Source organism: Leopardus geoffroyi, chromosome C2 (genome assembly GCF_018350155.1).
Source record: "Leopardus geoffroyi isolate Oge1 chromosome C2, O.geoffroyi_Oge1_pat1.0, whole genome shotgun sequence".
Lineage (NCBI taxonomy): Eukaryota > Metazoa > Chordata > Mammalia > Carnivora > Felidae > Leopardus > Leopardus geoffroyi.
The window spans coordinates 87,974,325-88,001,713 of NC_059333.1; the positions used below are offsets into that span (position 1 = coordinate 87,974,325).

Here is a 27,389-nt window from a genome sequence, read left to right on the forward strand (position 1 = left end):
AAATTTCCTGGTAACTCAAAAAATAACTCAAAAAGTAAAAATATATCACTGCAACTTAAAAGTTTCACTTCTTTGATCATCTGTCAAGGAGAAACATTTTCCCATTTGCTTTTATTTTCACTTTAGTAAATGAACCTGTTTTCTCAAGTTCTTTGCTCATTCATGTACATTGAACTTGGTGCTTTTGAAAGCATTTGTAGGAACACCTTAAAATTTAAAGGTAAACATTTGGCTTTCTGCAACTGTGAAGTTGGAGAGATCCTGGCCAGGCCAAGGATGTTGGATCTTATTGGTCTCCCAGCCATTCAACCCTTCCCTGGAGCCCCAATAAAATTATCTGATCCACATAAACAAATAGAGATAAACCTCTGTCTGCTACATATTTGCAAATTTCTAATCCCAGTTTGCACATCTTTAATTTATTCATTTGTATTGGGGGGAGGGAGGTGGGAGAAAAGGACAAAATAAATGGCAATGTTCTGAGTCAATGTAATAAATTTTCCCTTCATGAGTCCTTCCAGTTCTTTAAAGTTTGGAAGGTATTTCCCCATTCACATAAATTTTTTTTTAAATTTTTAAAAAATGTTTTATGTATTTTTGAGGTGAGGGGGAGGGTAGGAAGAGGGGCGGAGAGGGAGGGAGACAGAAGATCTGAAGCCGGCTCTTGTGAAGACAGCAGAGAGTCTGACACTGGGCTCATGACTGGGAGATCATGACCCCAGATGAAGTCAGACGCTTAACTAACGGAGTCACCCAGGTGCCCCCACATAAAATGTCTTTCTTAAATGAAACTAGCATAAGGATATTTACTCTTTTTCATCTAACTCTTCAATTTACCTTGAATTTATTTTGGTATATAAGATGACATAAAGATTCAAATTTATTTTGAATACTATTTACTACTCTCAAAAACATGCACTGAATGTCTTCCTTTTTCTGATTTCTGATGATTCTTTTATTATATTTAGAATATATATTTCTGGGGTCTCAATTCACTTTCACCAACTTTACTATCAGTGCTATGCCAGTACCCTACTCTTTTATTTATTATAGTTTTACAGCGTGCTTTGATATCTGATAGGGCCACAGGGTTATTAGCTCTCTGGCACTGTTCTTGGTTTTTCACCTAAGTTATTTCATTTTTACCTCTAGTTTCTTGGACAAAACTAAGAATTATCTTGTTAATTTCTCAAACATATTAAAAAAAATCAGAATTATGCTAAACCTCAACCTCTAAGTTAACTTGAGAAAAACGGATATTTGTTAATAGTTGGGACTTCCCATTCAGGCACATGATGTTTTTCTCCCTGAAACCCCCAACCCCCCACCCTGCGCGTATCCCAGTAATTTTCAGGTTTCTCCACAGGGGCTCACACATTTCTTATTAACATAATTTTATATTTTCTGTCCTTGTTATAAGCGACTTTTTCTACCATATTTTCTAAACAATTACTGCTATTATAAAGGAGAACTACTGAGTTTAAAGTATTTTCTTAAATCTAGTTACTCTACCTTCCTATTAGTAAGTTCTAATAACTTCTCAGGTGACTCTTGGTTTTCCCAGGAATGCAATCATACCACCCAAAAATGGGATTGTAGAGGTTTTTTTTTCTCAGTATTTACTACTCTTCATTCTAATTCATTTCTTATTATATTGGTCAGAACATCCAGAGGAATATTATATAATAATGTAGTGATAACAGGTTTCTGAGTTTTAAACACTCATTGCTTCTCTAGTGTTTCACTATCAATTTTTACTTTAGCTTTTAGTTTGGTATGTTTGTTAAGGAAACTTCTCTTTATTTCTGGCTTTTAAAGGGACAAAAGGAAATTATTATTTTCTTTTCCATGTTTACCGATATGTTTACTTTCCTTATCAGATCTATTGACCTACATATTATAAAATTTGATATTTACCTATCTTTGCATTCTTAGATATTTGATAATCATAAAGACTTAATATATGTAATTATTTTTATTTCTATTTTATTCATAGCTATTTGAGTTCTACATTCATAAAGTTTGCACAGGCTCATTTCTGGAATACAGCACCCTGGAAATATCTCTTTCAGTCACTACCCATCTAGTGACAACTTTTCAGGCTCACAAAACCTAAGTGGCTTGTTCAGTGTCATGTGGTTGGCAGGCAGGTTAGATATTCTGGTTCTGATCTAGAATTATAAGCAAATGTCCCATTTCAGTGCATCAACCCTTTATTCTCCCCCAATGTGAGAGAGAGCATCTCTTTTCAGCCCTTATCTTCTGGACAGCTAGAAAGACGGGCACATGGCAGCTCAGGGTACACTCTTCTAAGACTCTAGGGGAAGTTCCACCTCTCCACACAGATCATTCAAAAAGTGGGTGTTTGTACAAAGGGAATGAATATTCCATAAGGAGGTGAGAGTAACATGGAGATATGTTACCTTATTTATATATGTCCTGTCTTTTACTTTTTCCCATTTCCCTAGGTGAAAGTGTTAACAGAAACCTACTCAGAGTTTTCATAAAATAAATTCTGTGTAACATGGCTGAGTTTCCTTCAGCAAAATAAGTAGTTAATTCTTAACTTTAATTCCTAGGTTAATCACAATGACACAGTATGGCAATGAATGCTTGGTTAGTACTAGGGCAGTCCACGGTCATGTTTTGTTTTGTTTTTGGTTTGTTTTTTTCATTATGCATACCACCCCCTAGAAGAGACGAAATTCTATATATAGTTTTACACATATAAAAAAATGTTTGAAAGTATGCTTAGTAATTCTTTAAAAGTAACAATGAAAAACTTTGAATAACTGTGCCAAAATTACAGATCCTTTGTAAAGCAATCTCCATATAAATTAATTATAACAATTCATGTAGTTTTAAAAAGTACATGGACTTTATTGTTTACTATCAACCTGGTGAATGAAAAATACAGACAATAGGATCATCAACTTGAGAAGAATAAGTTATGGTGTATGACCATCAAGAGCAGGCTAAATTGCTAAAAGTTAAGAGGTGAGAAAACATAAACACGTATCTTTACCAAAAACTTAAATATGAACTAATATTCTCATTTATGTAAAGTGCCAATACGATGATGCCACAAAAACTTGTATCAATGATGCCAGGTAGGTAACTTAGTAATTAAAAGCAAAGAATTAGAGACTGAACTCATGTTAAAATCAAAACACATGGTTGTTTTCCTTATTTTCACATACATGACTTGTAAGGTTTATACAATGTCCAATGAGTACAAACCAGGTAACAAACAAAATGATATATAAAAAGAGTAAATACTGTATTTAATAAAGACTTCACAACAAGTATCATGGGTAAGTGAAATATAAGCAGCTTCCAACATGACATGAGAATTCTATAAAAGTCTTGTAACATAGGGACTATATGACAATAGGACACAACTACAGACTTTAGTGCATGAGGGAGGGCAAGGAAAGGAAATGACTGGTAGCATGAAACAAGTGCTACTTCAATGGCTATTGAATGCTATTAAGATATCTGCCAGGGATTTTGAGATTCCAGGAATTGACAGGGAAAAATCAATCCATGGGAACATCAGACTAGATGTGAAATATGTACATCCATTTCTTAGTTATCTTCTGCCCATCAATACCTCATTCCCATCAAGCTAAATCTCCATGTGCTAACTTCTCTTAGGAGTAGGTGTGAAACACAATTCAGATTCCTAGAGTTAGAATGAAATTTTAAGTTGTAATAGAACAAAAAGAACATTACTGCTTAGTAATCAAGATACTTGTTAGAAGGCAGCCTTACTGTTCACTCTCTAGAGGCTGGATCCATTAGTAAATCCTCAGAATGGACAAAATTCAATTCACTACATAATGTTAAAGCCCCCAAATAAACTGATGAATAGGACACAGTTTGTGCTCTCAAGGAGTTTACAAATATTTGTCGAGTGTTTACTACCAACTAGGCACTGTCAAAAAACTTTAATGTATTAGTCATTTAATCCTCACTACAATGTTATGATGTAGGTATTGTTATCATCCCTCTTTTACAAACACGGAAATATGTGTTAATAACCCAGAGAATATTTAACCCAGACAGGGTAAATAACTTGCTTTAAGCTAAAAAAACTACTAATCTCCATAGTCTGGCTCCAGAGCACATGCTCTTAACCATTATGACGTATATTTTGGAGAAAGAAAAGAAAACTAAAGAAGCCTAAGTACACTAACTGTATTTTGTGAATATTCAAAGACTGTCCTGCCTTCAAATATTCCTACTGTCAAATTACTTACCTTCATTTTGATTGGGGAAAAAAATTATTTGCAGGAGAAATGTACTAATTTACATGCTTAATATTTATACTCAACAAAAAGACCACAGCATGATACATTTAACTGTTTTAGTCATCGTACATTAGTAGATACGTTTAACTATACAATAATAGTGTCCATGAACATTATTACATGGCTGTAAAAATTACTACCTTTTATTGTACAGAATTAGTGAAATTGAATTTGAGGAAATCTGGAGTCCCATAATATCATTAAGAAACTTGAAAGTTGGTCATTTCTAGTGAACAGAAAATGAACAACCAATCTCCACACTATAAAATTACTAATATTCCAGACTGCTTTGAGTGTTGCTACCATTATAATTATCAAGACAAGTACAGAAGCTGCTTTGGAAAAGTCCTGTTCAACTTTTACAACTGCTATATAGTTAGAGAAAAAGAATACAGCGGTGCCTCGGTGGGCCAGTTAGTTGAGCATCGGACTTCGGCTCAGGTCCTGATCTCCTGGTCCATGAGTTCGAGCCCTGTGTCGGGCTCTGTGCTGACAGCTCGGAGCCTGGTGCCTGCTTTGGATTTTGTGTCTCCTTCTCTCTTTGCCCCTCCCCACTTGCATTTTGTGTTTCCCTCTCTCTCTCTCAAACATAAACAAACATAAAAAAAAAAAAGAATACAAGTATCTTTCATAAATACTTTAAGAAGCTGCCTTTCGGGGTCTCAAATGTAACTAACAATAGCCATTAGATTTTAAGGAAATCTTCTTATAGAAAATAACTTTAAAGTGATGTTACTATTGGGTGCCTGGGTGGCTCAGTTGGTTAAGCGTCCAACTTTGGCTCAGGTCATGATCTCATGGTTCACGGGTTTGGGCCCTATGTCAGGTTCTGTGCTGAGAGCTCAGAGCCTGGAGCCTGCTTCGGATTCTGTGTCTCCCTCTCTCTTTGCCCCTCCCCTGCTCACGCTCTGTCTCTCTCTCTCTCAAAAATAAACATTAAAAAAAATTTTTTTTAATGATGTTACTATTAATATTTATAAATAAAAAAATGACAGTATCACACAGTTTTTCCTTTCTTTCCTGTCATGTGTGGTTTGATTTCAGATTGGACTTTAGTAGTTCTAGTTTCAATCTTTTCCCCCACAATTTTTCCCATTAATGATGACGTGCTCTATATTTGATGACATACCCTACAAACCTATATTATTCACAGAATAGTAGCTTAGCTGGCGAAAAACTTCAAGGTTTTTGCACTTGCCAAGAAGTTAACCTCCTCAGACTCCTAAGGAAAACACACACACACACACACACACACACACACACACACACACACTTCACTCACTTTTTAAGCTAAAGGCAGTCAATTGTTTCAAAATGCAACAATAGTGCTTTCAGGTCTAGACCTGTAATAAGTCCATCAAAAAAGTATTTGAAAAAGTACAATCTCTCAAAGAAAAATAAGGTACAGAAATGTGCTTAGCTTGTTGAAAAATGAGTACATACTCCAAATAACATCTCATAATTTGAACAGTTTGTTGGCTACAAAATATTCAAACCCTGAAGGTGAGTAATTTGAACGTTTATAGAAACAAATCAGTGGCATAAATACCAATGCTTTCCAATCAAGGACAATTATTTTTGTCATCTTTCCTTATATTTGCACAAAAAGGATATATCTAGAAAAAAGGCTTACTATGCCTCTTGATTTATAGTCCTAAGATTAGAACACATTTTCTGAAAAACATTTAGTGGGATAGGTCATCAAAGGAAATTGTGGAACATACCTTCCTAGAAGTCTTTAACAAGTAGGGATGGTGACCAGTGGTATTAAGGGTGCTGTGACAGGTTTGCTGGCCTTCATAACTCTGTCACCTGGTGTGCAATAGATGACCTACTCTCAATGCCTATCAGTCATTTAACTGCTCTCAATGCCAGTTACCAAAACGGTCACTCCTACAGTAAGTCTGATTCTACAAAATCCCTGATGGTTTCAGAAAAAAAAAAAAAAATCTTTCCAGTCCATTCTTTTTCTGATGGCAGCTTGTCTATGCCACAGAATTTCACACAAGAGCCTTCAAATATGTGCAAATTTATAGGCAAGCAGACAAAAAGATTTTAGCTTCTGAAAATACAACAGACATGGACTATCCTCCCTCGAGGGAGTGGCTTACTTACTCTTCCCTGAAATCAGAAATAGACTTTAAAATACTAGCAATATCCCAGAATTTTGGAATAGCAAAGAACATTAGATGTTTTGTAGGTAAAAGAAACAATTGTTGAAAGGTCAAGCTCTAAAACCAAACAGCCAGTTAACACTTCAATACAGAGTCTAGATTTTAGATTCTTGATCCAATGTTCTTTTCACCATAACACACAGCCTCTCCTTAACCTATCAATCTTTGTTAAAATTATCTCTAAATAGCAATAGAAATCTGCAACTACCTAGCAACTTACAGAAAAGTGTTTCTGATATACTTCAAACCTATACTCAATAAATGATCAACTAAGACTGGCACAGAGCAATTTACCTAGTTTTAGATAGTTTGAAGTATATAGCTACAAACTGATAAGAGAAAATTATTTTGATTCTCAATTATGATTCTACTGTGAAAATATCAATGCTTAGTGGCCAGTTATATCCAGGCACTATGCTAGGTGCCGAAGATAATAGGAATGAACATCCTGTCAAAAAATTTATGCTTAAAAATATCTTTATCATATTGTTTTAAATTTCTATAGTGCTGGTTTTTTTTTAATGTTTGTTTATTTTTGAGAGAGAGAGAGACAAAGTGTGAGCAGGCCAGGGGTAGAGAGGGAGACACAGAATCTGAAACAGGCTCCAGGCTCTAAGCAATCAGTACAAAGCCTGACTCGGGGCCTGAACTCACAAACTGAGATCATGACCTGAGCTGAAGTTGGGTGCTTAACTGGCTGAGCCACCTGGGTGCCCCTCTCTATGGGAAGTTTGTACGATGCACCTCTCCATTGAGTCTTACTAACTCCTGAGTTAGTATTCAGTTTGGCAAGAGAATTAAGATCAGAGTAGGATGATTCTATCCTGGTACAGCTTTTTAAAATCAAAACACTTGACTTTTTTTACACAAATATTTAAAATATGATGTGTACCAGATAGGTATGGTCTGTAAAAATTCTTACTACATTTTTAAATCCCACCTTTATTTCAAATGGCAATGCTGGCTTTGACACAAAGACTCCTTTGTAACAACTGCACTTATATGCTAAAGGTTACTAAAACTTAATCTAGCAATTTAGATAAATTATCAAGGTAACTACTAGAATACTACAGAAAAAATGAGTATTTAATTGTTGGGCTAAATATGAAAGGTGTTATTCTTGTATTAGATGTAAACTTAAAATAATGATTAGTATGTATACATTCTTCCTTAATAATTTTATGTAATTTTAGGGATCATTTAAATTATCTCATTAATTACATGAGTTACTTAGCAAGCAACATATTAGAGTTCCTATCATCTCAATGCAGAAAAAGAGGCAAAAACTTGATATAATCTGCCTCCTCTCCCCCATACACATATATAAAGCAGCAGTTTGTGGCTGGAATTCAGTCCATTAGTCCTCTAGATCAGAGCTCTATAATCCACCCTAAGAACAGCTTCACCTTAATAAATATTAAACTTGAAAAAGCTCTAAGGTACCACATTTATTACAAATTTACAAATTCTTTAGTGGAACATTTTAACTTTAAACTCCCCAAACTATGTACTTGGGGACAGGGAGAAGAAACACCTAAAAATTCCTTAACCAGGATCAATCAATCAGTTCATAGAAAAAAGGGTTAAATGTGAATAAGATATATAGCTATACAACATTACTGGTATATCTAAGGTCTAATAACCTTTTTTGAATGATGGAAATCTCAAGCCTTCAAGTTGAATCCTCAGACTTCATTCACTATGTGTTGCTTCAGATTTCTTTATGCCCTAACACTTCAGTTTCTTCTCCCCACAGTTTTCAGTTTTTATATAGAATTTTTCTCCAAAATGGTAATAAAATTCACTTTAAACATAAGCTTAAGGGAAAACTCAGGCATGCCAATTCGATTATATAAAAATAAGATCAGTATCAAAAAACTTTAGCAAAGAGATATTAGTACACTGTAAGGTTGCTCTCTATTACCAAATAAATCCTAAGATAACTATATAAAAAACATGGCTCCCAAATAAACAATTTCAGTCTGTTGATATCTGAAATTGCTACTGTGACATCAAGAACAATCTTATCTTCTGGAATCGGCCCTGACCAGAGGTATATTTCCTATATCTCCTAGAAATTACCAAATAATGATTCCTGAGTTTTAAGCTTTGGTGAACAGAGACTTCACCAAAATTGCTGGGTCTTCTTTTTATAAATCACCCTTAGTTTTAATTTGTCCCCTTCTTTTGGAGTGGTCAAGTCTGATTTCACTTATCTTTGTAGATGGTATAAGGTCACCAGACTCTCTCCTCCTTCAAATTATAGATGTATTGATAGTTTAGCATTTGATATCCTGTCATGATTGAAATTTCTAAGCACAATTATTTCCCAAGCTAACATGTGGGTACTTGACAGTCTAATGGGGTTCTAAGAAAATGAAACTAAAAGCCACAGTTGTTTTGGTCCCTAGTCACATCTGTAATGCTAGCACTCAGCAAAGTGGAAAACAGGATTTAATACATAAACTATGTCTTTCTGTTATCTAAGCCCACTCATGAGATCTAACCTCCTAAGGGGAAAGGAAATGAAAATTTATTAAGTACCTAACACAGGACAAAAACTCTTTTAGATCTATATTATCTCATTTAATTCAACAACAACTCTACTGAATAGTAATTACTCCTATTATGCAGATTAGGAAATGTGTCTAAAGTAATCCTGACAGTAACTCTAAGAGCCAGGTATTAAACCAAGGAGCTTCAGATTCCAAAACCAATTATTTTTAGTTTTTTGGTACTCATAAGACTTTAAGGCCAGATCACCGAGTACCATGTAGAGCACCCAGTACAATCTCTCTGTGTTACAGATGAGGAAACAGAAGCCCCAAAAGTCTGAGACTTGCCCAAGGACACAATGCTTGTAGTGAAACGGATTTGAATTCAAGTCTCCTGATTTCCTGGGCAGTTCTGTGCATAATAATCATCCTTATTTTTGTTTGTATGTGTTTGGGGTTGAGTCACACTTGATATAATTCATGTATAATTTATAACGTCTCAACTGTCTCTAAACGAAATTATATGTGTGGCAAGTTCAGGGATAGACACTTTTAGTGACCAAAGATATTAAACGTATTTAGCGGAAGTAAAAACTTAATTGGTGTTCATAAATTATTACATGTTGTAAAAAAATCTGTTGCCAATATATTTATTCAGTTAATAAGTGCCTATTATCTGCTGGCTACTGTGCTTGGCAATAAGAATACAACTGTATATAAAATACAAAAATTCCCTATCCTTCACACAGAATTTATATCCTGGTAGAGGATACAAATAAACAGTCAATTATAATGCAGTGAGTCAATGCTATGACAGTAGGAATACAAGATGCTATGGGAACAGGAGGCAGGGATACCTAACCCAGACTAGACTTTTAGGAGGAGGAGGTATGAAAGATGAGTAGGAATCAGCTAGTTAAGGCAGAGGTATGGAGTGCGCGAATATTTCAGGAAGAGCATTTGCACACGAAAGCAGGGAAAGGTCAACAAAGCTGTGGGAGGAGAAATTAACCTAGAAAGACAAGCAAGGACCAAATCATACAGGTCCTTGGAAACAAGGGCTTTACAATTTTGTATATTAGAATTACCTGGGGAACTTTAAAACAAACAAACAAACCACAGATGTCTAGGCTCCATTTCAAACCAATTAAATCAGAATCTCTGGGAATGAGGCCCTGGCACTGGTAGTTTAAAAAAGCTAACTAGAAGATTCTAATGTATAGCCAAGATTGAAAACCACTTTTAAAGCTATATAAGGAATTAAAAAATATGCTTATTACTGGAAATCATGAAAAAGGTGGTCTTAAGTAATTAACTTTTCTGGGCCTTAGTTTGTCTATCAGAAAGCAGGAAGAAGCAAGTTAGAGATAGTCTGATATAGTGAAAGGAGTCAGAAAACATTGGTTTTGTCAATGAATCTGTCACCTGACACCTGTATGACCTTAGATTAAAATGTCACTTCTCAAAGATAGTGATACTGCCTGCCTACAGGACTGCTGTAATTCAAGACAACACTTAAGAAAACAGCTTAATAAATGGGCTAATAAAATAGAAGCTAGAATATTCCAAGATTTATGCTGCCAAAATTGCACAATTTTAAAGGACATAAATATTTTCACCAAGGATGAAATCTTGTATGATGCTTAAAGAATACATTTCATTCATTTAAAGAATAATGCCTACCTTGGAATTCAAGATATTAAAAAAATAAAATAGGGAACTGATCCTTTTAATGCTATTCTAGTTGTTAAAGAGATCAAATGGGATTAAGTTAGCTCTTTTCAAATAAACAGATCAACAGAGCAAATGCCCTTTAATGGTAACAACAAATGTTTAAAACTCCTTTGTTCACTAAAGGGCTCTAATCATGAAAGCTACACATAAAGTAAACTGTCTTAGGAAAAACATTATTATGATCTACCTTATTATACAAGTATTTTATTTATAAATTTAGTGTTTTGTTTTGTTTTTAAAGGAATACTTCTTTGGGATGGAGAGGATCTTATCCTCACAGGAAGGAAGCTCTGCCTCCAGAAGGACTGTTCCATACACAGAGCCAGGCAATCACTTGTTCTTTTAGCCTCCCTTTTATACATATCCAGCCCATGAGAATATACACTTCCATGAAATAATCTTTCAGTTCAACTACAGTATTGTATCCAGTGATCTCTTTCATGTTATATCTAATTTACTTAAAATTTAAAAACTCTATATATATTAAAACAATTCTGTATTTACATGTGTGGTTTACTTTGAATTCTTCAAGTAAAACTGACAGAAATGCCTTTCAAACTTTATACTCATAGTTGATAGAATATTAACTTAATATTAATTTACTGTCTTGCTATTTCCCCCATGGAGCTATTACTATTATGATGTGCTATCATTTCTTTCAATCACCTATTTTGTGATTTTAATAGAAAACCACTCCATTTTACAATGATGAAAATTGCACAAGAAACTTGTGAAAAAAGTTATGGATGAAATTTTAATTTTATGCCAAAACACAGGATGAGAAAACTTAAAAAACGAAACAAACACCAACACACACACACACACACACACACACACCACACACACACCCCCTACTGGGCCCTCTTCAGATAATTTTGGTTGATGACACTGCAGAACAGTTAATCTGATAATTAAAATTTTCCATACCATGTGATGTTTAGCTAGAGATCTACGCTATCAACCAGAATTCAATACTTCAGTTAAAAAATCTTAAAACTTGAAAACACAGATATATTAACAAATTCTTACACTTGCAGTTGCTCTGAGGGCTCCTTAATAAAGACGTAAAGTGTTCTGATCTATCCAAGTTAAATTAGCAACATGGTTACCTTAAGTATTTCCAGGTCTTAACATCACACAATCCAGCACACAAGCAAATTTGTAATACCCGAAGAATCTATTTTCTAAGCAGGAAAACATGCAACCAATATTGCCCGCAGTGGTTCAAATGTTGGCCATTGAAATCACCCGACTTGAGTTACCAGGAGTTCATCTACCCAAGTTTTCTGGGGGTTCTCCCAGGCCTCACAAACTGGATTCAAAACATCATCTCACAAACCCATGTCCCGCATGTGCACAAAGTCGCTGGAATGAGGAAGCTTCTCAAAAACGAAATCACAACTCTAATTCATTAAAGAATATGCAGGCTGTTTTCTACAAAGCCCCTCTCTTGTCGCGCTCCCCTTATCGTTCATATAACTATGTAAACAGTTCCCCCGTTATTGACATCTAAGAAAACAGTTTTCGATCCCCAATTCTGGGAACAAGCCACCATCACCACTATTCCTTTAGCATCCTAAAATAAACCCCTCAAACCGCGGTCAAAACACTGGCGGAACGTCTGGTGTTTACATAGCCCAATCCTGGGCGTACCCTACCTTTCTGAACCACTTAGGAGCTATGAAGCGGACATCGCATAATAGACTTAGTAAAGACACAAATCACGAGACAGTGTCTCAGGTCTATGAATGAAAGATCCAATACGTTTGATTGTCTTGGTTAAAAGGGGGAAAAAAAAACAACCTCGGGAGGAAGGGTGGGAGGGGAACTGCGGGGTGGGGGGAGCGGTTTTCCTTCCCTGCCCCAGCCGGGCGATTTAAACTCAGCGTGAGGCAAACACAGGGTCGCCCGGCTGGCGGGGCAGGAGTCCTGGGGCATGACAGCAGCCCCTCTGGAGCAGCTCGCGGCTCCGCCAGGATCCCTCACGCCGCGCTCCTCGCGGCAGCCCGGCCACCCGCGGGCCGGGTGGGCGTGCAAGGGTGCGGGGGACCGAGCTACCGCGACCGGGGCGGCGGCCCTTGGGTGCGCTTCCTCAGATTCCAGCCGCCCATCCCCAAAAATGAGAAAGGAAGGAAACGAGGAGCGAGGCGGCGGCCAGGGTGGAAAGGAGAGTAAGCCGCGAGCCCTCGCCTCTGCATCTGGGTGAGGCCAGCGGCAGGCGGGGAAGAGGGAGCGGCGATCGCTGGCGAACTCCGCCGCGGGCCGACGCTGGGAGACGACCCGTGGGTAGCCCCCGCCCAATACGACGGGCGCGCCGGAGAGGCCCCCACACCCACCCCGTTCCCATCCCAGCCGCGCCCGCTCCCAGCCATTCCGCGCTGTACTCACGCTCGGGGCTCCTCCAGGCTCCGCGGCTCTAACCGCATCGGGTCCCAGCCCCGCGGGCGGCGGCGGCGGCGGCGGCGGCGCCGAGGGAGAGGAGAGCGGGCGGCTCGGCCCCCGCCTCCCGGCCCCTCTCCCCCGCCGCTCCGGAGCTGCCCGGCCGGGCCCGAGCCCTGCCTCGCCGGCGGCCCCAGCCCCAGCGGCCGCGGCAGCAGCAGCCCTAGACCTCAGCGGCCGCAGCGGCGGCACCGGAACTGCCGCTTTCTCCTTCTAGCTCCCTCTCCTCTCTAGCCCCCGCCACACGCCCCCGCCCCCGTCTCCTTTCTCTGTCACCCTGTTTTTTTTCCTTTTGTTTCCAGAATAAACTTTATTGGTCTCTTTTCCGCTCACATCGTGTAAACAAACAACGAACTCTTCCCCACCCCCTCGACTCCCCCCCTCCTCGGGCAGAGGAGGGTAAGAGCTGAGGAGGGGCTGAGCTTACAATACCCCGGAAGTAGATGTGCAAAGGAGGGAAGTGAAATTGCGGAGACCTGGAGGGGGCAGTGGGCAAATCGGGTAACAGTGTGCCAGTGCGCCTGCGCCTTGCTTTTCCGCCCGAAGTTCGGGTGTTTTGTGTGCCGGGGTGGGGGGGCCTCTGGCGCGCGGGTGTTTATGTTCCGTCTTTTGCAGCAGTGGGGATGTTGTGTCATCTTAGGACGGCATATGTGTTGTGTGTCCATTTCTGCGGGCACCAGGAAGGCCTGGGTAGAGAAATAGTGTTAGGATCGAGTGAGTTCATTTACGCTCTTGGAGGAAATGAGATTTCCTCGTGTTTGGGAGCGAGAGAAGGGGCCGCGGTGGCTAACCGCGGCTGTCAGTGACTAACCAGAAGCGGTTATGGATATTAGAAGGCATTTTACAAAGCGTTACTGAGTGTCCTTCTGCCAACATAAAGTTAAGTTGTAGCCCAAATTGGAAGAGAAACTGCTATTGCGCTCTGCAATCCTTTGACTCACTCCGGGAAGACCTTTTGCAATGCTCTTTTTTTCAGATTTGAATCAGCTTGTAGGAATAAATTCTGGCTTGAGAAGACGAGTTTTTTTCGCGTAGTGTCCACAGAGACTTCAGAAAAGCCATCTCAGCTATAGATTAGATTGAAGCTTTGTGCTGCGTGCCATAGAAACCCACTCTCCCCACCCCTCCACCCCCCCTTTTTTTGAGAGTAAAGAGATCTATTGCTTTTTGAGATCGCTACTGGTAAGGGTCCAGCGTTCTGCGTATTTCTCCCCCTGGTGGTCTTTCATTGTATTGAAAAGGCAAAGGAAAGTGATTGGAAGTCTTCGATACAAGTCCCCAAATATCCGTTTTCCCTTCAATTTTTTAAGTAGAGGACTTGGAAATGACCCGCCCTACAGATGTTACAGGCAGTTTCATTTGTCATCCAAGAGCCAAAAACCTGACCAATAACCAATTTTTGTTGGAACACCACACGTTCATAATCGTAAATGAGATCCATTCCTTTATGTTGCCCTAGTTTTCATTTGAGTGCGTTTCTTGTTTTCTTTCTTTTCTTAAGCTCTGGTTTCCATCTCACATTCCAAGGGTCTATGTTTCTAAATATTTTTCTTGAATCTGTTTTTTTCCCCCACAGTTTCAGAACATTATGTTACACCAGAGCAGGGAATTTAAGAGCGGGGCGGGGGAGGGAGGGGAGGGAGGGAGGCGGGAGCAATAACATTGAATCACTAGTCAAAGTAAACCTTAAGGCAGCACTTCCAAAACTGTGTTTCCAGACAGAGTTCTGTGAGATACTAATAGGTAGTCTTTGCTAGGTATATTTTTCCTTCTAAAATTTATTTTTAAATAAGAAAATGCTAATTACATTATATAATTTTTGTTATGTGATGACAACCCTTTAAGAAATGTGTCATAGCAGAAAATGCCATGCCTGGTATTTGAATGCATGATTATTCACTGTGCAGGAGTAGCATTTTTTGCCCACTTCACAGTTGATGCATTTGGTTTATTTGGTGACCATTGATCTATCATGTGTTTTATCTTGCTTTGAAAGGTGTTTGTACTATTATTCCGTGTATAGAATATGTTAGACATGTGTATGACAAAACTCATTGGTCAAGGTCCTGTGGCTGTAGGAAAAATGTTTTATTTTTTAATTAAAAAATGTTTATTTATTTTTGAGAGAGAGAGTGTGTGTGTGAGCAGGGGAGGGGCAGAGAGACAGGGAGAGGGAGAATCCCAAACAGGCTCCACACTCAGCGAGGAGCCCACCTCGGGGCTCAGTTTCACAGCTGTGAGATCATGACTTGAGCCTAAATCAAGAGTCTGATTTTTGTTGGATTTTGGCCTACCATTTTATTATTTTATTATTTGTTTTCTGTTTGTTCCTTATGTTTTTTCTGTTTTCACTTTCCTGCCTTATTTTGGATTATTTGAATGTTTTTAATTTTCCATTTTAATTTATATATTGTCCTTTTGAACATTCTCTCTCTCTCTCTGTTTTGTATTTGCTCTATGGCTTACAGTATATCACCATAAACTTTTGCAGTCTACTGAGTGTTAATATTATATCACTTCAAGTAAATTTTAGAAAGATACTTTGCAATCATATAGGTCCTTTCCCCCATTCATTGACCTTTATTTCATAGCTGGTATATGTATTTGGGAATCCCATCATTTTTGCTTTCAATAGTTATACAAATTTTTTGTATGTATACAATATGCATACTATTGTATACAATAGTTATACATAGAGAATTTAAATGGAAAAAAAAAGTCTTTTATACTTAGCCATCCATTTCCATTTCTCTTCTTTCATTGCTGAAAATCCATGTTTCCTTTTAGTATAATTTCCCTTTAGCCTGAAGAACTTCCTTTAGCATTTCCTTTAGAGCAGTTCTGCTGGTGACAAATTCTCTTAGTTTCTCTTCATTTGAGGAAGTTTTATTTAGTTTTTGTTCCTGAGGGATATGTTAGCTGGTTATAGAATTCTGGCGTTAACAGGTTTTTTTCCCTCTAATATTTTAGAGATGTTGTTCTCTTCTCTTCAGGCTCCACCTGTGGTCATACAAATAGTTTTCCCCCATATGTACTTTGTTACTTTTCTCTAGATTATTTCCATATTTAACATTTTTTCTTTCATTGGTTTATAACGTGTTTAGGTGGTCTTTTTCTTTGAGTTTATTCTACTTGGGTTTGCTGAGTTCTTTTAAAAAGTTTGTTTTAATGTTTTATTTATTTTTGAAAGCAAGAGAGACAGAGCATGAGCCGGGGAGGGGCAGAGAGAGGGAGGGAGACACAGAATCTGAAACAGGCTCCAGGCTCTGAGCTGTCAACACAGAGCCCTACTTGGGGCCAAACTCACAGACCATCAGATCATGACCTGAGCTGAAGTTGGACACTTAACTGACTGAGCCACCCAACACCCCATGGTTTGCTGAATTCTTGAACTTGAAAACTTACATATTTTGCTAAATTTGGGAGGTTTTCAGCAATTATTTCATAAAATATTTTCCTATCTCAATTTCTTTCTCCTCTTCTAGGAATCCAATGACAAGAATGTCAGACATTTTGACATTTTCCTACCTGCCTTTAAGGCTCTGTTAATTGTTTTTGATCTTATTTATTTCTCATATTGGAAAATTTCTGCTGATCTGTCTTCCAGTTCACTTAATTTTTGTCTCTTTTATATCCATTTCTGCTACTGAGCCCACCTAGGAAATTTTAAAATTTCAGATGTTGTATTTATCAATTCTTAATTTTCTCACTGGCTCTTTTTTAATGGTTTCTATATCTCTACTAAGAACCAGTGTTTTCCCATTCATTTCAAATTTGTTTGTCTTTACCTCAGAGACTATAGTTAGTAGTATACCTTGCAGGCATTTTTATGAGGCTTAGTGGGAGAAACAGCTCCTAAAGGAAGAATAGCCAATTTTACTTCCTTTAAAAAAAAATTAACATTGCTAAGAAAACAAATTGCACACCTTGACTACAACAGAGAACAATTTTCTTATACTCAATAGCTATGGTTATAATTAAATCTGCAGTTACTAAAGATATTTGCAGTGCTATTATATAGTCTAAGGTTTTTCACAATACTCTGTTAAAATATTTCTACCTAGGAAATAAGAATATGTGTATTTGTGCTAACCCTGTAGTTAGTCAGACCAGTTGTATGAGAAGAGTAGGACCATGAGGTTCTTTTATTTATTTATTTATTTATTTATTTATTTATTTATTTATTTATTTATTTTTACATGGGCTGTATGCCCAGCATGGAGCCCAACACAGGGCTTGAACTCATGACCCTGATGTCAAGACCTGAGATGAGATAGTCAGATGCTTAACTAACTGAGCCACCCAGGCACCCCTTGAGTTACTGATGGGTCAGGTGAAACAAATCTTTTAATTTAGCCAAATGATTTTTAGTGTTCCCTGACTCATAAATACCTAAATATTGAAAAAACCAGCTGTTTATTTTCTTCTTCCGTTTGGTGAAACATTCTCATGTGAAACAGAGTTTTTGCATTTTGTAAGAATAAAGAATTTGTAGAAATGGACTTGATTTTGCAGTGAGTAAGAGTATCCATTTCAACAAACATCATTCCTGGTAGTGGGTATTATAGGATAAGGCAGAAACATCTATTCTTATTAAAATGTTGGCTTTTTACAAATGTAATTGTATAAGAGCTTCCTCATTAAAATATTATTTTTATTCCTTTAAAAGTAATACATAATGACAAAGAAACAACTTATCAAACTCAACACCACAAAAATAAATAATCCAGTTAAGAAATGGGTAGAAGACATGAACAGACACTTCTCCAAAGAAGATACACAAATGGCTAACAGACACGTGAAAAATGTTCAACATCACTCATGAGGGAAATACAAATCAAAACCACAATGAGATACCACCTCATACCTGTCAGAATGACTAAAATTAACAACTCAGAAGCAATGGATGTTGGTGAGGATGCAGAGAAAGGGAAACCCCCTTACACTGTTGGTGGGAATGCAAACTGATGCAGCTACTGTGGAAAACAGGTGTTGAGGTTCCTTAGAAAGATAAACATAGAGCTGCCCTATGACCCGGCAATTGCACTACTAGGTAATTATTCAAAGGATACAAAAATACTGTTGGAAGGGGCACATGCACCCCACTGTTATTAGCAGCACTGTCAACAATAGTCAAGTTATGGAAAGAGCCCAAATGCCCATCAACTGGTAAGTGGAAAATGAAGCATATACAATATATACAACAGAATATTACTCAGCTATCAAAGAAAAAAAAATGAAATCTTGTCATTTGCAATGACGTGGATGAAACTAGAGTGTATTACGCTAAGCAAAATAAGTCAGAGAAAGGCAAATACCATATGATTTCACCCATATGTGGAATTTAAGAAACAAAACAGATGAACATAGGGGAAGGGAAGGAAAAACAAAATGAAAAAATAAGATAAAACAGAGAGGGAGGCGAACCATAGAGATCTTAACTATAGAGGATAAACTGAGGGTTGCTGGAAGGGAGGTGGGTGGGGGATGGGCTAAATATGTATGGGCATTAAAGGGCACTTGATGAGCACTGGGTGTTATATGTAAGTAATGAGTCACTAAATTCTACTCCTGAAACCAATACTGCACTATATGTTAAATAACTTGAATTTAAATAAAATCTTGGAAGAAAAATAAATTCAACCCATTAAAAAATGTTTAAAGGGAAAAAAACCAAGCCTCCCTAAAAGATAAAGGATGGTTATTTTTGCTTTGGTATACATCTTCCTAGTCGTTTTTTCCCCCAATGTATATACACAAGTTATTTTACAAAATAAGTAACCAAAAATTATAGCCAACGTAGATGTTTTTCAATAAGTGAATAGTTAAACTGAAATACTAATCAGCAATAAAAATCAGCCCTGAAATACTAACCAGCAATAAAAAGGAACAGACTCCTGATACATGCAACAGCTTGGATGAATCTACTGAGATTCATCTTTTGTAAATGATTTATCTTGTTTCTTTGCCATTTTCCTGGTCTCTTCATATATTTGAAATGCCATATTTTTAATGTAATAAATTCCTGCATACATCTGAATCTGTTTCTGGACTTTACTCTGTTTTATTAATCTCTGTCTATGTTAGCATGGCAGTATTTGAATTATGGTAACTTTATTATTCATTTTGATATCTAATACCTCACTATTCTCTTAAAAATGTATTGGCTAATCTTTTGGAGAAAATTTAAATTCAGAAAAGTACAAAAATAAGATAACAAACACTCATTTTCTTACCACCCAGAATTAACAATTATTTAACAGTCTGTTATGCTTGAGTGAAATTTGTTTTACATCAAAGAAATAAAATATTGCAACAAAGCTGAAGTACTTGACCCTTTACCCAAGTTCAATCCCCATTCCCTCTTCCCCAGAACTAACCATTATTTTCAATTTGGTATTGTTCCTTGTTAGTTTTACCTGTATTTTTTTCATATTTTTACCTACTTTTATCTAGGAACAAGAAATAGTATTATTATTTTAAAATTATTTTTAAAAATAGTGTCATGTGATATGTTTACTTTTATAGCCCTTTTTACTCAACATTATGTTTTTAACATCTATCCATGCAGATATATGTTGATCTAGTTTATCTATTTTAAAGGCTTGGTACATTCATCTCCCCACCCCCAACTCCTATATTCACTTGGCTTGCTCACTTATTTTTTTCTAGTCTTTATTCCAAATGTCAGTATGGATTTCCCTGTCCATCCTTTAAAAAAATTATACACACACTCTTTCCCAGGGCTCCTGTTATCCCTCCCCACCTTTGTTTTTCTCCGTAGCTCATATTGCCATCTAAAATTTTATTTATTTCTTTATCATATGTCTCCCATGAACATATAAGCTACATAAAGGCTAGGATTTTTGTCTGTATTATTAGTGGTTATATTTCAAGTTTTCAGAACAGTGCTTGACAGACAACATCCATTCAGTAAATATTTGTTGAATGAACAAATGAATTTTAGTGATATGCCAGTTGATAGACAAGTTATTTTCAATTTTTCCATATTACAAGTAATGCTGTGTTGGCTAGCCTTCTATGTCTCATGTATGAATGTAAGTTTCTAGGCAGTAGTATGTGCACGTTTTCAGTTTTACTTTATTGCTAAATTGCTTTCCACAGTTGGTCACAAATTTACTATTCTATCAGTTGTGAATTTCTCCTTATCTTTACTGACTATTGGTAATGTTCGAGTTTTAAACTTTTGCTAATCTATTGAGTAAAAACTGATATTCCATTACCAATTTATTTCTTTTTAACACTATTGCTGGTGAGTTTCCTTATGTTCTTTTCTTTTTAAATTTTAATACAGTAACACATGCACATAATGGAAAAGAATATAATACTGAAAAGATTATATAAAAAAAACAGTAGTTCTCCACACGTTCTATTTTATTTTATTAAAAAAATTTTTTTAACTTTTTTTTTTTTTTTTGAGACAGAGAGAGAGAGAGAGAGCATGAACAGGGGAAGGTCAGAAGAAGAGGGAGACATAGAATCTGAAACAGGCTCCAGGCTCTGAGCTGTCAGCACAGAGCCTGACGCGGGGCTCGAACCCACAGACCGCGAGATCATGACCTGAGCTGAAGTCGGATGCTTAACCGACTGAGCCACCCAGGTGCCCCCGTTCTATTTTATTTTTGAAGCCAAACACGTTAAACTCTTCTGTTGTTCCAGAAATTAGTATTATAGAACTATTTTGCAATTTCTTGTTTTAGCTTCTTTAAATAGATACATATGTAGTCTTCCCTTTATCCTATACTATCAGTATAAGGATAATTTTCAGTTAAAAATCAATATTTACTCTATGACTATATTCATATTGTTAATGTCACAGCAAACTAGTACATACTTTTCTGTCTTGATAAGCTTTTAATTTTCTTAAGGGACATAATTGCATCATTTATCCTGTGTATACCTTTTCTATGTACCTATTCTTACTTTTTTTCCAATTATTTATCAGTTATGTCATATGCCTAATAGTAGTTCTCATCCTCATTGCTCAGATGTATCAGATAATCCATTAATCCCACTTGTATTTTCTTAGAGACCTCTTCCTGGAGCCCTTCACCCCAATGCTCCAGTCTGGACTAGTTACTTTCTAAGCTCTTGCTATCTGTCATCTGGAACTTCCCTTTGCTATTTCCTATCTTACTATCCTCGTTTCCTGAATCCTGTGTTTTCCTCTGTCTTGCTACTTCCTCATTAGTAGCTTCTTGAGAAAGGGTCAGTGGAAGTAAACTCTTTGAGACCTTGGATATCTGAAAAGGGTTTTATTCTATTCCAGTGGTTTTCAACCCTGGTTGAATATTGGAATTATAAGGGAAATTAAAAACAAAAACAAAAGCAAAACTTCTCAAGCCCTGCTTCAGACCAACTAAGTGAGGAGTCTGATGTTAGGATTTAATAGTTTCCCAGGAGATTCTAATGTGATAACAGAGTTGAGAACCAGATTACCTCAAACTTGAAATGAAGTTTTGGTTGGATTTGTTAGGCATAATTCTAAGATGGCCCTCAAGATTTCCTCTCCCCGATGTACATGACTTGCATAATACCTTTCTGTTGATTATGAGTGATACTAGTACATATAATGGGATATTATTCCCATGAATAAGTTGCTAATCTGTTGACTTTGAGTTAATCAAACAGAGATTATCCTGGTTGAGTCTACCTACTTAGGTGAGTCTTTCAAGCGAAGGAGTTTATTTATATTTTTCAAGAATCCATTTAATGTCATTTTTAGATGGGAATTTGGAGGAAGAGGAATTAAACTTCCATGGTCAATGTGCTATCTGTTTCCATTTCGATGCATTATTCTTCTTGATAAGAATTTGTAAGCAGTTGTCCATGTTATTCTAACTCACCTACCATCATACACATAGGAATCTATTTAGAACTGCATTAAATCTATAGATTAATTTCAGAGAAACTGGTATCTTTATAACACTGAGTCTTCTGTTCTGGAATTATTTGTTTATTCCAGTGTTCTTTGATATATTTTAGTAAATTACCACCGGTTCTTCATATAGAGCTTGTATATTTCCTGTATTCTTATTGATAGATATCTCATCTTTTTTATTGCGTTAGAGAATAGACCTCTACTCAAACCCCCTCACTTCTTTTTTAACTGATTATAGAAAAGATTTGTATATTTATTTTTATCTGATCACCTTGATGAACTGCAAGTTCTAAAAAATACAGTTGATTGTTTTATTTAAATGTGTATAGGAACGCCTGGGTGGCTCAGTCGGTTGAGCGTCGGACTTCAGCTCAGGTGACGATCTCACGGTTCGTGAGTTCAAGCCCCGCGTCAGGCTCTGGGCTGATGGCTCAGAGCCTGGAGCCTGCTTCTGTTTCTGTCTCCCTCTCTCTCTGCCCCTCCCCCATTCATGCTCTGTCTCTCTCTGTCTCAAAAATAAATAAACATTAAAAAAAATTTTTAAAAAATGTGTATAAATGTAATTTGTAAATGTGTATCATGTTTTATAATAAAAATGTGAGATGAAAGCTATTATACTAAGCTTGGTAAATTTTGTTTTTGTAGGTAGGCTCCACATCCAGTGTGGAGCCCAACGTGGGGGTTTGAATCATGACTGTGAGATCAAAACCTGAGCTGAGATCAAGGTCAATACTTAACTGACTGAGCCACCCAGGCACCCCTTGATAAACTTTGTTAATAAATATTTTTTTGTTTTCTTGCAGCAATTCATCTGCGAAATTTTTTTCTGTTTCCTTTTTATGAATATAACTATTATATGTTAGAAGTTCCTCTTGATGGAGACATATTCACATACCTTCATTCGAGAAGTATTATATAATCAAATTAATTTGAAAAATGCTGTCTTGAAATACCCAACACCAGCACAGTGCCAGGCACTTAGCAGTAGCTCAGTAAGAACTTATTGTATGAATGAATGTATTCAGTCTTTCTAACCATCTTCTTTCCTTCAGGCTTTTTCTCTAAACTCAGACAGACGGAAATGTTTTCTAAAAACTCTCAAAGGTGAAATTTTTATAACATCCCTAGAAACCTATGTTAGTGTTTAACAAATCTCAATGTCAGGAAACTTCCTTACCCTAAGGCTATTTTGCTGTAGTTTAAGTCATTTCCTTTTATTCTTCCTTTATAGTGCTGTTAAAGAACAGGTTACCATTCCCTGTGTATAAGAATGTTACATGGAACCAAAATTTAGTTTAAGATGCACTTAAAATTTTTTTTCTCCCCTCTCCACCGTGATTCTATCAAATTAGGAAAATTCTGCCACTCATTAAAAAAAGTGGATTAATTTATAGCATAATATTAGAAAAACATGTCCAACAATTTTAGGGAAAGGAAATCCTTAAATATGAAGATGTTTATCTCATTCTCCTCAGAGCTCTTTAAACCAATTATTTCTAGGCTTGGCTCATCTTTAAAAGTGCTTGGGGAACTTAATAGATATAAAGATTTTTAGTACCCACTGCAAACATATTGAATTTGAATACCAGATGGGTGGTTCTTGGAAACTTGTCATTAAAAAAACCAATTTTACTTTAGAAACTTTTATGATCCCATCTTTATTTCTAGTGTTATCAAGTTTTCATTGGGATCATTTTTTATACTTTGTACTAGGCAGTAAGGGATCTCTTTTACAAAGTTGGAGATTTGTATCCTTTGAGTCAAGGGAAATTTTTTCTTTAATTATTTTCCCCCTCTTGTTTTCTTTGTTTTCTCTTCCTGAAATTCCAACAAGTTGGGAATTTGAGCTTCTGGATTATAGCACTATTTTTCTTACCATTTTTCTTATGATAACATTTCTGACTTTTTATTAACTTTTCTCAAATTTACCTTTTAATGTTCCTATTGAATTTTTATTTTGATGGTTATACTTTGATCATATTTTAATTTCCTGGAGCTATTTTTCTTCTTGTGTGGTGATTTACAGTATGTCCACAAATTCTTTGATGCTCCCATCAGAAAATAGAGCCTAATAACACTACCTGTAAGTATGGGCTGGACCTAATGACTTGCTTCTAATGAATAGAAAAAAAGTGCAAGTGATAGTGTGTGACTTTTGGATACCAGGTCATAAAGACAGTGTGGCTTTCTTATTGTTGTTTCCCTGCAATACTTGCTCTAGGAGAATCCACTTGCCATGTTATAAGAACACACATAGTGTTATGGAAAGTTCCATGCAGTGAGAAACTGAGGTTTCCTGCCAACAGCCATGTAGTGAGCCATGTTAAAGAGGATTTTCTAGTCCCTGTCAAGTTCTCAGAAAGTTGCAGTCCCAGCTGACTGCTTGACTGCAATCTCATGAGAGAGCCTGAGCCAGATATCCAGCTAAATTGCTCCCAGATTCTTGACCTACAGAAACTGTGTGAGATAGTAAATGTTTGTTGCAAGTTGCTAAGTTTTGGAGTAAATTGTCATGCAGCAATAGATAAGTAACATATCTTGCCTCTACATGTTCCTTTTTATAGAATCCTGTTCTTGTTTCATAAATGCTTATCATTTGTAATTTCATACCACATTAATAATTTTTGTTTATCTTAAATTTTCTTTTCCTCACTGCATTGTCTCTTTTCCCTCTAAGTTTTTCTTTAAATTCCAGTTGGCTAACATAGAGTATAATATTAGTTTCAGGTATAGAATTTAGTGATTCAACACTTACATACATCACTCAGTGCTCATCATGACATGTGCTCTCCTTAGTCCTCATTATCTATTTCACCCATCTCCCCCCCCACTCCCGTCACCTCCTCTCTGGTAACCATCAGTTTGTTCTCTATAATGAAGAGTCTGTTTCTTGTTTTGTCTCTCTCTCTCTCTCTCTCTTTTTTCCCTTTGCTCATTTGTTTTGTTTCTTAAATTCCACATATCAGTGAAATCATAGTATTTGTCTTTTTATGACTTATTTTGCTTGCATAATACTCTCCAGTTCCATCAACATTGTTGCAAATGGCAAGATTTCATTTTTTTTATGGCTGAATAATATTCCTTGTGTGTGTGTGCATACACATATATATATGTATATATATGTATGAGTATATATATATATATATATATATATCTGGCATATATCTGGCATATATCTGGCATATATCTGGCATATATCTGGCATATATCTATATCTATATCTATATCTATATCTATATCTATATCTATATCTGTATCGATATCTACCACCTCTTCTTTATCCATTCATCAACTAATGGACATTTGGGCTCTCTCCATAATGTTGCTATAAACATCAGGATACATGTATCTCTCTGATTTAGTATTTTTGTATTCTTCGGGTAAATATCTAAGAGTACAATTGCTGGATCACAGGGTAGTTCTATTTTTAGTTGTTTAAGGAAACTCCATACTGCTTTCCAGAGTGGCTGTACCAGTTTGCATTACCACCAGCAGTGTAAGTGGGTTCCCCTTTCTCTGCATCCTTACCAACACCTGTTGTTTCCTATGTTGTTAATTTTAGTAATTCTGACAGGTGTGAGGTGGCAGCTCATTGTGGTTTTGATTTGTATGTCCCTGATAATGAGTGATGTTGAGCATCTTTTCATGTATCTGTTGGCCATCTGGATGTCTTCTTTGGAAAAATGTCTATTTATGTCTTCTGCCCATTTCTTAACTGAATTATTCATCTTTGGGGTATTGAGTTTTATGAGTTCTTCAAATATTTTGGTTACCAACCTTTTATCAGATATGTCATTTGCAAATATCCTCTCCTGTTACGAAGGTTGCCTTTAGTTTTTTTTTTAAGTGTATTTTGTTATTTATTTATTTAGAGAGAGCACGACCAGGGAAGGGGCAGAGAGAGAGAAGAGAGAATCCCAAGCAGGCTCCATGCTGTCAGCACAGAGCCCGAAGCAGGACTTGAACTCACAAACTGTGAGATCATGACTTGAGCCAAAATCAAGAGTTGGATGCTTAACCAACTGAGCCACACAGGCATCCTTTAGTTTTCTAATTGTTCCCTTTGTTGTGCAGAAACTTTGTATTTTGATGAAGTCCCAATAGTTTATTTTCGTTTTTGTTTCCTTTGCTTCAGGAGACATATCCAGTAAGATGTTGCTACTGCCACTGTCAAAGAGGTTACTGCCTGTGTTCTCTTCTAGGATTTTAATGGTTTCCTGTCTCACATTTAAGTCCTTAATCCATTTTGAGTTGATTTTTGTATGATGTAAGAAAGTGGTCCATTTTCATTCTTTTGCATGTTGCTGTCCAGTTTTCCCAACACCATTTGTTGAAGAGACTCTTTTCCACTGGATATTCTTTCCTGCTTTGACAAAGATTAATTGCCCATATAGTTGTGGATTAATTTCTGGTTTTCCTGTTCTGTTCTATTGATCTATGAGTCTATGTTTGTGTCAGTACCATAGTGTCTTGATCACACCTATTTTGTTGTTGTTGTTTTAAAAAATTTCTTTAATATATATTATTGAGAGACAGAGAGAGACAGAGCGTGAGCAGGGGAGGGGCAGAGGGAGAGGGAGACACAGAATCTGAAGCAGGCTCCAGGCTCTGAGCTGTCAGCACAGAGCCCTATGTGGGGCTCAAACTCACAAACTGCGAGATCATGATCTGAGTCGAAGTTGGAAGCTTAACCGACTGAGCCAGCCAGACGCCCCGATCACTACACCTTTGTAATATAACTTGAAGTCTAGAATTGTGATGCCTCCAGGTTGCTTCTCTTTTTCAGGATTGCTTTGGCTATTCAGGGTCTTTTGTGTGTGGTTCCATGTAAATTTTAGGATAATTTGTTCTAGCTCTGTGAAAAATGCTGGTGATATTTTTAAAAAATGTTTATTTTTGAGAGAGAGAAACAGAGCATGAACAGGGGAGGGGCAGAGAGAGAGGGAGACACAGAATCCAAGGCAGGCTCCAGGCTCTGAGCTGTTAGCACAGATCAGCACGGAGCCCGATGTGGGGCTCAAACCCATGAACCGTGAAATTATGACCTGAGCTGAGGTTGGATACTAATGGACTGAGCCACTCAGGCACCCCTTCTGGCGGTATTTTGATAGGGATTGCATTAAATGTGTAGTTTGCTTTGGGTAATATAGATATGTTAACAATATTTGTTCTTCCAACCCATGAGTATGTAATGTCTTTTCATTTGTTTACATCATCTTCAATTTCTTTCATCAGTGTTTTATACTTTTCAGAGCACAGATTTTTTACCTCTTTGGCTAGGTTTATTCCTAGATATCTTATGGTTGTTCATGCAGTTGTTAATGGGGTTAAT

The 27,389-nt window shown here is 36.8% G+C and overlaps 1 protein-coding gene across 1 annotated transcript in view; it reads right to left on the reverse strand.

Moving 5' to 3' along the window:
• PIK3CA (phosphatidylinositol-4,5-bisphosphate 3-kinase catalytic subunit alpha) overlaps positions 1-13,576 on the reverse strand; it is an 81,129-nt gene extending 67,553 nt beyond the window's left edge. Inside the window, exon 1 of the mRNA XM_045502904.1 lies at positions 13,105-13,576. The gene's annotated coding sequence lies outside the window, so the exon portion shown is untranslated. The remainder of the gene's footprint in view (positions 1-13,104) is intronic.
• Between the last annotated feature and the right edge of the window lie 13,813 nt (positions 13,577-27,389).